This window comes from Cicer arietinum, chromosome 5 (genome assembly GCF_000331145.2).
Source record: "Cicer arietinum cultivar CDC Frontier isolate Library 1 chromosome 5, Cicar.CDCFrontier_v2.0, whole genome shotgun sequence".
Lineage (NCBI taxonomy): Eukaryota > Viridiplantae > Streptophyta > Magnoliopsida > Fabales > Fabaceae > Cicer > Cicer arietinum.
The window spans coordinates 25,006,751-25,019,801 of record NC_021164.2 but is presented as its reverse complement, the minus strand read 5'-3'; the positions used below and the strand labels follow the sequence as shown (position 1 = coordinate 25,019,801).

At 28.1% G+C, this 13,051-nt stretch overlaps 1 protein-coding gene across 1 annotated transcript in view; it reads left to right on the top strand.

The window, feature by feature from the left end:
• The first annotated feature begins 11,574 nt into the window (after positions 1-11,574).
• LOC101509308 (protein DETOXIFICATION 43-like) overlaps positions 11,575-13,051 on the top strand; it is a 7,333-nt gene continuing 5,856 nt past the window's right edge. Inside the window, exon 1 of the mRNA XM_004499824.4 lies at positions 11,575-11,732. The gene's annotated coding sequence lies outside the window, so the exon portion shown is untranslated. The remainder of the gene's footprint in view (positions 11,733-13,051) is intronic.

Here is a 13,051-nt window from a genome sequence, read left to right as displayed (position 1 = left end):
AAGAACAAAACAAGTAAAACCAAAGACTTTTAGAGAATAGTAATCAGGGATACACGCATACACTATTTCAAAGGGAGACAAACCTAAAATGACATATGATGGAGTTCTATTAATAGGATGAACAACAGTAAGAAATGTTTCCCCCCAAAACTAACTAGAAACCGAAGCAGACAACAAAAGGGAACAAGCAGTCTCAATAATATGACAATGTTTTATTTCAACAACTCCATTTTGTTGAGGAGTATCAATACAAGATGTCTGGTGGAGGATGCCATCATAAGCAAGTAATTCAGAGAATTTATTAGAGGTATATTCACCACCTAAATCATAGTGAAAACACTTTATAACAACATTATGTTGAGTCTTGACCATGGCACGAAACATATGATAAATGTGAAAAAATTCAGACCGATTTTTCATAAGATAAACTCAACAATAATGAGTGTAATCATCACTAAACGAAACATAATATCTAGGTCCACCTTTGGTGAAAATCGGTGATGGACCCCAAACATCAGAGTGAACTAAATCAAAAGGTGCATATGAAACTAAAACACTTTTCTTAAACGGTAAAGCTGGAAATTTAGCAAGTTTACAACCACAAAAATCTGAAATATCACAGGTCTGTAACCTTCCTAAAGCTCCAGTAGAAGGCAAATATTTTAATCTAGAAGCAAAAACATGTCCAATGCGAGAATGCCATAAATAAAAACAAGAAGATGAAGAATTCAAGCGAAAACTAGATAATAAGTCAGCAGTAGTTGTTGAGACTGTAGTATTTGGGACTAGTTGGTCGTCCAAAACATAAAGTCCCCATGTCTATGGCATGTCCTAATCAGCCTCCCAAAATGTGGATCCTACATGCAACAAAAAGTGGAAAAAAATATAACTAAATAATCAAAATCACATATTTGACTAACAAAAGCAAGACTCAAAGTGAGATTAGGAATATAATAAACATCAGAAAAGATAAGTTAGGTGTGGATATAGAACCAATGTCTGCTAATGGCATATGAGTACCATCAGCAGTCATAACTGACACAGACGAGACATGATTCACATACATAAAAGGTTTATCATCATATGTCATATGGTGAGATGCTCTAGAATCAAGAATCCAAATGGAAGGAGATATATCTAACAAACAAGAGGAGTTCAAACCTTTAGAAGAGGTGGCAGACATGACATGTGATTGAGTGACAAGAAGTTTTTGAAGTTGTTCTGCAATATCAGATATTTGGGAAGCAGTCTTAGAGGGGTATACAAAACTAGAACTAGAGCAAATGGTAGGAGGAGCAGAAACAACAATATTGGAGGATGGCCCCCTAAAATTCTTCTTATGTGTTCTCCCCAATTTTGGACAATGTCTTTTCCAATGACCTTTTTCTTTGAAAAATGCAGATTCATCATTACCAAGCCCAACCCTTGAGATATTCCTTTTTGAAAAAGAGCAACAAAAACAGATGGAAGAGTTGAGAGAATTCCCTTATATAACACAGCAGAATGAGTCTTAAGTCTGATTTCTTCGACCAACAATTCACTAACTACTAATTCAACATTAGGAAGAGAGGAACGATGCAAAATACCCCCATGAAGACCCTCAAAATCATCACGAAGAGCCATCAGAAACCAAACCAGATGTTGCTCCTCTCTTTGATTGATGTATGTTTTGACAACTTTTAACTCAGTTGATTCCATAAAAGTCAATTGACCCCATAAATTAGTCATTGTCAAATAGAATTCCTGAATAGTCATATTGTTCTGCTTAAGGGCCCTAATATTACTTTCCAATTGATAATATTTTGCAAAGTTAGACTGAACATACAAACGTTTCAAGTGATCACAAATCTCTTTAGCAATATCATAATTTGCTAGTTGCACTCCTATAGACAACTCAACATAATTATTAATCCAAATAGTGACTTTTGAATTACTAACATTTCATGTTTTCATATCTTTTGCATATTTAGCTTCATCCCTTTTATCTATAGGCTTAACAGAAGTTCCATCAACAAAACCCCACATATCTTTTCCAATCAAATTTTTTTCATCACATAACTCTAATAAGAGTAATGTTGTCCGTTGAGGTGGACACTAACAGCTTGAAAAGAAGCATCCTTAGCATCATCCATAACAAATAATGACAGGAAAATACACACAATCACTGAGACAAAATAAATTAGGGATAATCTGTAAATTAGGGATAATCGTATGAGAAGTAGAAGAGAAAAACCACGCCGGAAACCAAAAAGGAGAATCGCGTCGGAGATAAGAGCAGAATCGCGCCGGAAACTTAGAGGCAAAATCGTGCCGGAAACAGAGGAAGAAAATCAGTACTAGCAGCAAAATGGTCGCACAAAATCAACCAAAGCTCTTTGATACCATGTTAACAATGATAAACATAGAAGGGAGGAAGATGAAGAGAGGAGGAAGAAATAGAACCCACTAGGGTTTCATAAACCAAATGAACAACAACTATAATGTGATAGGGTTACAATAACTATATATACAAGAGAATGGAAAAGTTTAAAATACCCTTACTACTAATATATAATAATATTACCTAATAAATGTTACATTTACAAAGATATGTCGGCAATTGTGCTACAAGGCTTGTACAAATAATCTCTTCTTCCATAAATGTTCAAGAACTAGATTTTCTATTTCAACAACTAAAATATGTTATGGATTTGTGTTGTGATAAAATTGGAGATTGACGATGGATGAGGCCATGAGGGTGACATTATTATGAAGGGCTTATGTAAAGGCAGGGCATCACTGAGGCGCTTTTGTTGAATACCGAGTCACCAAGACTAGACACTTCAATTTATAGAATAGTAGTAGGCTTCTCTGCTCATTTCAATTTAGAGTTAGTTGGATTAAATCAAGAAACAGTTAATGATTAAGTTGCATATCATTTTTTCATGCATAATTTATATTACATTACGTGCTAACGCTTGTGTTAAATATATGATTGATTATGTTATTGCATTTAAATTATCATATTAGGAAATTTCACATCTTTTGTGTCGATATTGTTGGAACAAATTTGAGTTGAAGAACAATGATATTTAACTGTTTTGACAATTTTTGTGGAAAATAATTATAACACTGATAAATTTTAATTAAGTGTGTAGAACCTTTTTCATCAACCTTAAAGACCTTATGTTGCATCCTCTGATAATTGGAGAAAATAAAACAAGAAAAATAAGGCAATGCTTTGGAAGATCTATTAAAGTTGTGACTAACTCTAATAAATGCACTCTCAACACGCCTCTGATGAATCTATTAATACAAACTCGCTTTAATAATTTTGCGTTTGATGAATCTGGCAAACAATTGACCATCTAGTGAAAGCACTAAGTTAACACTTTGATAAAGTTAATGCTTTGATAAAAAAAAGTCAACATCTCAACACCCTCTACTTGTTAACTTGGACTTTTCATATGTCTGGAGAAGTTAGTATTATCCTAGTTCCCCTTATGACCAAGGGTACATTTAGTCCTCTTGCACACTACATGAGATTTCTCCACTATTGTCAGAAAATGTACAAATCCCACCCTAGGATCTCTGCTACAAACTTCTAACAAAACTTCTAAGATAGCACACCACTATCTTAGATTAGACTACTTTAAGAAAGTACTACTTTCTTTTACAAATGATATAGTTTGATTTGGAATAAGAATATAAGAGAGGTATAATGATATCAATCCAATATTACTTCAAATACTTTGAGAACCTTTCTAAATGATATGAAAATGAGATGCAAGTACTTGTAAAAAAAAAAACAGAAATTTGTTCAAAGTTTTTCAAGGTTTGATTGAAGGATTGTGTGTCGATTAATCTGAAGTTATGGTGTATTTATACTCCATAAACATCTCTTCAGATTCGTGGCCATTGATCCAAGAGGTTTGATGAACAAATACAATGATCTAGAGCCATTTCAGATCTGAAAAATTGCATTGCTTCCAGTTGTATTCGAATAATGGATGTATGTATTCGAATAAGGGGAACCAGAAATTTTCTTGTTTTCAGAATATTAGTGATCGATTTTTCTGATTTGGACAGTGTAGAGCGATAAGTAAATGGCAGTAATTTAATGAACACAATAATATTATTCTGGTTCCCCTTATGACCAAGGGTACATTTAGTCCTCTTGCACACTACAGGAGATTTCTCCACTATTGTCAGAAAATGTACAAATCCCACCCTAGGATCTCTGCTACAAACTTCTAACAAAACTTCTAAGATAGCACACCACTATCTTAGATTAGACTACTTTAAGAAAGTACTACTTTCTTTTACAAATGATATAGTTTGATTTGGAATAAGAATATAAGAGAGGTATAATGATATCAATCCAATATTACTTCAAATACTTTGAGAACCTTTCTAAATGATATGAAAATGAGATGCAAGTACTTGTAAAAAAAAACAGAAATTTGTTCAAAGTTTTTCAAGATTTGATTGAAGGATTGCGTGTCGATTAATCTGAAGTTATGGTGTATTTATACTCCATAAACATCTCTTCAGATTCGTGGCCATTGATCCAAGAGGTTTGATGAACAAATACAATGATCTAGAGCCATTTCATATCTGAAAAATTGCATTGCTTCCAGTTGTATTCGAATAGGCCTCTTTGTAACGTTCAATTTTATTCAAAATTTGCACCTTATATTCGAATACACAGTCATGTAGTCGAATACAGATTTGTTATTTTTTCCACTGACTTGTTGTTTGTGTTCGACTACAGCAGGTTGTAGTCGAACACAGATGTGAAGCTTTTGCTACTGATTTAGCATCTGTATTCGAATACAACTTTGTATTTTGTCAAAAATATTAGTTTTAAGACTTTATTAATGTAATTTTGACTTTTGAAAATTCTTTATATGCATATGTAAAGATGAATGGTTCTCATGTATTTGAGCTATTGGTTGTATCATTTACCTTTACATTTAAACATCTAATATGTTTGAATTTAAAATTTATCAATAAGATATCTGGACTTCTTTTTGAGCTTGTTGCCTTAATCACAATCGTTGGTCTTTGTCTTCATCAAAAATATGTATTTTACATACATGACATCCTCTGAATATGTCATCCTATGGTTTTCCTATCATTTCTATCAAGATACGCTCAATCAATGACGAAGACAAATTTGGACAAGTTTTTAATGATGATTCAAGATCTCTTAAATTTTGGTACGAGTCATTATGTTACCTGTTGATTTGATGCAATCACAACAATGATCAGAAACTCTGATGGGCTTGAAGTTTCTCTTTAAAACGACTTGTGATATTCACTGCAAAAAGAATACATATGTGAAACCTATTGTCGTCATATACAACAACTCGTGAATAACTTTGTATTATTTCCGAGTGTTAAAAACATCATATACATTCTGGGTGCATACCTTATAAACATTCTCTTGTGAGAGTTATTCAAAAAATAATCTTAAATACTATTTGTAACTTAGTCCAGTAGTGACTTCTATTCTCAACAACTTGACTATACTAAAGTAGAAGGTTGAGAAGAGTTGAACATGATCAGATTGACTAGTAGGTATTTAGTGGATGTGTGATACTATTGGTGATTAGTGGATTAAATCATTTAATGTGAAGAAATTGGATGTAGCTATCGTGTTTGTGGTGAACTAGGATAAATTGACTTGCACTCCTCTCCTTATCTCTTTATCTTTTCATTCTTTTAACATTGCCAATTCATAATTTGTTTTTAATTAAGTTTTTTTTAAACAAAACATGTAAGACTCGTAATTCATTTATAGCAAGAATTAGGGCTTACTATCTATTTGTGTCAACTTTTGTTTATTTTTCATTTATTTACCGTTTACATTGTTTGTTTGTTTATAAAATTTGTTGAAATTGAGTCTGGCTTGCAAATTAATATACGGAGAATTGTTTAGATGCGTTCCTTGATGTTAAATAACTTTGTTAATGTCTTGGCATTGTCGAAATTTTAAAAATGATTTTCTAATGAGTTTTGAGCAAACAGTCAAGATATATCTACTGTTTAAATATTAATGGACTCTGAGTGCCACCAAAATTTAAATGAGAACTTTATATATCGACTCTAATGAGATTTTATCTCATTATATTTTTCTAAGCTAAGAAACAAAAATTTCGTCAAATAAAAATTTATTTGCAAAATTTTGAAAAATTTTAATTAGTAGAATTATTGTATAATATTTATGTTACCGAAAAATTTATCTGTGAGCGATATGCGACTTGCTTAAGAACTAATTTGGAGACTAGGCGAGAAGAGGTAACTAAAAGTCACATAATTTATAAATATTTTTTTAGGATATTAATATTTTAATGATGGATGAGTGAAAATATTTAGATATTTTTTTACTATGTAGTAATGCTTTGTAAGCACCAAAATAAGCCACCTCACTCTCCCTTTTTATGTGTGAACTAGAATGACTTGTGTAAAAAGGAATTGGTGGGTTAGTAAGATGTTGGAAAAATATTTTTGGAGACTCGGTTAAAGTTATTTGTCGAAAAATAATTTAATCGAATTACGGAGAAATTATATCGACAAATATTTTACAACATCACACGTTAATGTTGATATCATCTGTCAATTGAGTTACGATGATAGTAAATTGGAAAGTAAATGATGAGATGTTTGTAAGAGTGATTGGATAGTGTAATAATTTGTTTAGCTAAATATCTAGATATTTTCTTCACATAGTAAAATTTTTTTAAGAGTAGGTTTTTGGTGTAATAAGAGTTAGGAAAGGAAGAAATTTTGCTCCCTCTTTATTCTCCAATTTCGCCCATCTCTCCCTCCATAAAATCATCTCCTAAGCAAACACTTAGGGAAAAAAATCTCTTCCTAGCTTCAAATTCATTCACCTTTTGACCAAGGTTTTTGAATCAAATCACCTCCTCTCATTCTCCTCCTTTTATTGATGTATAGTTTATTAGAAGAAAAAAAAAAATCATTTTCCACCTCCCTTTCTATTTAGGTCATGAGGGGGTATTTTTTTTTATTTTTCTTTCACAAAAGCTATAGATCCAAGTTTTGTACTACTAAATCTAAAACAAAAATTTGATTTGGTGGACTTTGAGATTTTGAATAAAACTATAGTTGGGAACATTTCTTTTGTTAATGTTGTAGATCTCTAAGTTGTGATAAAAGATCTAATAGAAAGTTTTGATTTTTAACATTTTAAGTTTTTTCAAAGAAATGAACTATGTTAAAGTGTTGTTTATCTTTTGTTAATTATGTAGATACTTGTTGTAGTAAAGGATTTAAAATCAAATTTTATTTTAAAACAATTTGGAGTTTTATTAAAAAATGGTTTTATAATAAGATGATTTTTTCTTTAAAAATATGATAGATCCATGACTTGTGATAGTAGTTCTAAAGAAAAAAAAATCAAATTTGGAACACTTTGAATTTTTTACTAAAAAAATGAATTTATGTTGGAAAATTTGATCTTTAAGTTTTTGTGTTTTTTATTGTTGAAAAAGTTCTAAAATATGTATTTAGAACTAAGGATAAGGATGAAAGAAATTTTTGAAGAGAAAATTTTTCCACCTTAACTAGTAATGGTCGAACCTAAATCTAGTAGATAGGGTTTAAAATTTCAAAAATTTCCTTGTGTACACAAAAGTTGTGATCTTGATTTTAAAAGAGTTAAAAACCTAAAGAGTGTTTGTTTAAAATGTTAGTTGAAAATTTTAGGATTCTAAAAATGTTAATAAAATTGAAGTTTTTGTGAAAATAGAACTTGTCCATAATCAATTGATTGGTTTTCTAAGAGGAATTTGAAAAGCCTAAAATCTAACAGGCAGACTTATGAAAGACACGTGTAAAAAAAAAAGAAAAAAAAAACAAATCAACATGTTTTAGTTAATAAGAGTATGGGGATAATTAAATACAACTAATGTTGCACCAAGATTAATGAAAAACAATTCCATACACTTTAATTACAATGATTATTAAGAGCTACACATATATATTTAAGAGATTAATATTAATTTAATATTTTTACAGGTACGTTCAACAAATCACAATCACTTGATATATGGTTTTGGAACATTTATTATTAAAGTAAAATATTTTCAATAATTCAATTTCGACTAATTGATAATATGAAAATTTGTTTACAAATAATGTATATACACTAAATCATATATTAAAACCAGAAAAAGTTAGGTCCTTGCACACATTTTAATTCTCAAGATTGTGATATTGGAGCTTAATGGGATTCCCACGTAGCCCACAAGGGCACACGCATGGATCCCGTCGAATGAGAAGCACCTTAATTTGTAGCCTAAAGTAAGACATTATTATATATACTAATTTTGTGCTCATAGCTAACTTATCAATATGTGATAGTGCATGGACATCATCTTTGTTTCTGAAACATTTCTATAAAGGACAAATATATATATATATATATATATATATAAATGAGTGGACTATAATACTCTTTTGGATTAAAAAATGTTCCTTTAGAATTTCAAAGAATTATGAATGAAATTTTTAATCTATTTTTAAAATTTTGTATAGTCTAGATTGACCATCTTTTAATTTTTTTTAGAAACCATTGAACAACATTTTAAATTAGACGAATTTTACAATGAAAGAAGAAAATGATTAAATTTTGACTATCTAATCATGCATAAACAGTCATGATTAAAAGTTATTTAAGTGATACATAATTGTTTTAAAAAATTACATAATTTTTTTTTTTATCATGACCATTCACATAGGATTATGTAATTAAAATTTAACAATCTCCATCTCTAATTGTAAAACTCATATTAATTTACATCTGAATTTTTGTGGCGGTGGTGTCTAGATGTGTCAATCATACAGCACACTATAGATTATTTGTTTTGTATATAATCACCAAATTAATTTGCATCTGAAATATTGTGGGCATGTTTAAAAGTATCAATCTTATAGCTCGCAAGAGGTAGATTTTTTTGTTTTTAAATTTTCCTCTTCCCTAATTTAAAAAAAAAAAAAAAAATCATTTCTTTTGATATTTAGTAAGTGTACGTTGAGAGATATTTAGCACAGAACACACATTAAAAATTAATATTTATATAAGTTTAATATTTTTTTATTCTCTATTTATTAAATAAAATTAAAATTCATTCAATATATGTTTTTAGAATTTTAAAAGTATAAAAGAAAAAATATCATTAATTGAATTTTAATTTTTCAAAAGAACTAAAATTTTGAAACGAAAGATTAGAGACAAAAGAACCAAAAATCAAGGATCGAACAAATAGTACACTACTAAACTTATTTAAGATCTTGTAAGGTGCTCTGAAATATGTCCGTAAAATTATTGTCAAATGTTACATTTTATCCTTTTGTCGTTGTCAATTTGGTCCTTTGTAATATACATTTTGATTATTTACATTACTATAGAATTTGCAAGCTAATGCAAAGTTTATATATGCTCAAAACCAATAGGATACGTATAAATCATATGCAAATTATTCTAAACAAAATTATGCAACATATCCAAAACAAAACCACGTCCAATAGAACAGTAAAAAACCAGATGCAATGTGACAATTTAAAATATCATTTTAGTTGTTGATGATCAATACATGAGTGATTACTTCTTTAATTAGACATATATATCCTTCCTAAATATCTCTCGATTTTTTATAAATTTTTGCTAATTCGATTGTAATGTTAGATAAGATTAATGTTTTTGAAGGTTCTATTCGAATTTAAAAAGTCAGACTTTTAATTAAAAAAAATATAATTTTAATAATTATAAATTATTTTAAATGTTATATTTTTACTCAATAAAACATAAAAAATTTAAACTACTTTATCAAAATTCATCAAAATAAGTAAATTATAAATGGTAAATAACATCTAATATAACTTTAAATTAATACTAATCTCGTGACTATTTAAAAAAAGAGAGGAAAAAAAAAGTGAATGAAAGAAAAAAATATGACAAAAAAAAAATCATTTTATTTATAAGTAAAAACAAAAAAATTGAAGTCCTAATAATTTTGAAATTATGTGCAATAGTCTATATATGTTGCATTCGGAGATTATCATATTAATATTAATAGTAAGTTGTACATTTCATATACCAAATTAACACTAAGTAGTTAAACATAGGGACCAACAAAATATTTGATGGATATGCCACCTATTGAAACTATATTAATCAACCAACACTAACACAAGGATGAAAGTGAGTAATGTTTGACAATCTCAAGAACCAATTTGAAATATTTCAAATCTCAATGTTTATATTTGAGAGTGCTTTACATAGTTGGAAAAATATTAAATATATTTTGCGATTCTTTAAATTACACAAAAATTACAAATTAATTATTTATCTTTTTTTTTTTTCTAACAAGTTAGTCTTTTAATTTTTTTTTTGATGTTAAGTTTGTCTTTTATGTTTGTAAATATTTGAATTGATGATCATAATTTCAAACCAACAAAATTGAAACTCCAAACTCTCTCAATTTTTTCAATAAACTTGTGTAATTTTTAAGGAATTTTGATTGTAGTAATCTTAAAAACATAAACTCTCAATTAATTTTTAGAAAAATAATTAAACAAAAAAGAATTCGAGTAAGATACATATTAGGATTCTTGAAATTAAACGCAAAACTCTCTTAATTCATATTATGAAATAGAATGAAAATTTATTATATTGTTCTTTATATGACCAATAACAAAACTTATAGTAAAATTTTAAAATATTTATTTACAAATGATTGAAATGAGGTTAAGATTAAAAATATTTTAAAATTGTAAGTTTACAAACTTAAATAATTAACTTGTTATAAAAAATGTTAAAAGGTCAATATGATATTTTCGAGTTACTTAAATGGACTACAAGATGTATTTTACCTACATAGCTAGAGAGGAATTTGGTGATTTGTTATGTGTAGTTTCTATATATAAATGAAAATTTTAGGAAATTATTTAATACTCATATTTTTTTTTCAAGTATAAGTAAATATATTTTAATTGATTTCAAATTAATTTAATGATGTTTATCCTTAAATACTCTTCAATTAGTATGAGTTTCATTTTTCATTAACTCTTTTATTCTCATCAAATGTTTTCATGAATGGTACTTTTAAAAGTGCACTTATATTTTTTATAATAAAATTATTTGTATTTCAATAAAATTCTTAATTAATATGAAGTTAGTTATTTTTATTTATCTATTTGAATTTGGGTTGTAATTTTACACCATTATGTGATTCCCTCTTAATATATCACTTGTGCTTCTTAAAACAACTAGACCATTTTGTTAGTTTGTGTCTTTTTCCTTTCTTTAAATTATATCCTCATAATAATGTGACAAAAATGCTTTTCCCTCTCGAGCTCATATACCTTTTTTTGCGCACTATTGTGTTATTATGAAATTATTAATCGAGTCATAAATAATTAAAATTTTAAAACAAAAAATCGTATTTTTTTAAGTGTTTAAAATTTAATTTTTTTCACCTTTTCATATTAAAACTCCTCTAAACCTTATATATATATATATATATTTAGAATGCTAATTTAAAATCAATATAGAGGTAGAGTGGGACATGCAAAGGATACTTATAAAAGGGGGGTGTGGGATAGGTTTTCTATGCAACAAGAGTGTTTGGCCTTTGTGAGGGAGAAGAATTGAAAGGTTAGTGGTCACCTACTTGCATTCACTCTCTCTCCAAGGTCAAGAATCAAACATTAAGATCAGACAGGTATTCCAATTACTTTCATTAGAAACTTTTTTATTTATTGTTGAGGTTATAGATGCTCTCACGTTTCTTGCTATCATAGACCAACTTCTAACGTATCAATAAATACTTCAAAGTTGAAATAGAGATAAAAATTAAATATGAAAGAATAAATTTAGTTTCTCAATTTCTATTTTTAATATTTATTGACTAAATTTATAAAGATGAATTTTTACCTTTTCTAATTTCTAAATTTTTGTCGCTATTAAACTTTATCAAATTGCCATTGCTTTATTTTTCTTATATATGAATATCCAATTGGTATGTTTAACATTTAACATTTTAAGATGTCTTTATAATTAATTTATTTTGCATGTAATTATTAATTGACACATGAATATTAATATTATTATTTTCACATAATTATTGAGATGGCTAAATTAACATCCCACAAACCCAAAAGCCTGGCAAACACACTATGAAAACACTATATATAGATATGTATCAAAATAGTGAGTGGTGTTTTATTTTTTTGAACAAGTGGTGAATTTTTTATTTACAATAAAGATTCGTACTTTTGTTTCATATTCCCTCCATGAGCAATTCCGTACTAAAAATGGAGAAAATATTCTGTGAGTGACACCAAAAAGAAAATATATTAAAAAATTATAGTCTTTGTTGTTTTTTGTTATGTTACTTGCAATAATTTAAACTTACTAATACTATAGTTAGCTTTAGTGATTAATAGTGTAAATGCTTTTTTATAAAATAATGTAACCCTTTCACATCAACACACATTTAGTGGAAAATTAGTCTATCTCTTGTGCTTAGTCCATGCAACTTGCATGCCACTTAGCTTCCATTTCTACTACCAACTACTGATTTAATACTCAAGATTAGTAGTCATTTTTGTATCATACTCCTTTTTAATTAATTTTGTGCACAATTGCAAATAAGTATAATAGCCATGCACAAAAATTATTGCTCTTTATTATAGATTAGTTATTATATATATCTATCTATATATATATATATATATATATTATTTTTATAAATACATATTAGTATATTAATTGATATGTTAACTTTTCTCCTTCGTTAGAGTTTAAATTTGAATGATTGGATCCTTTAACCTCCCCCAGTTTCATACACCCCTATCATAAAACTTTGTAATATTAATGCCTTTATGAGTGTGATCCACGATGATGGTATTCACCTTGTTTGGATTACCTTTGGAGGCTCAATAATTAAATGATATTTCATTTTATTTTTAAATAGAAAAGATTTTATCGGTCCGTTTAACTTGATTGATAATATCGATATTGTTAAATTAAATATTTTTT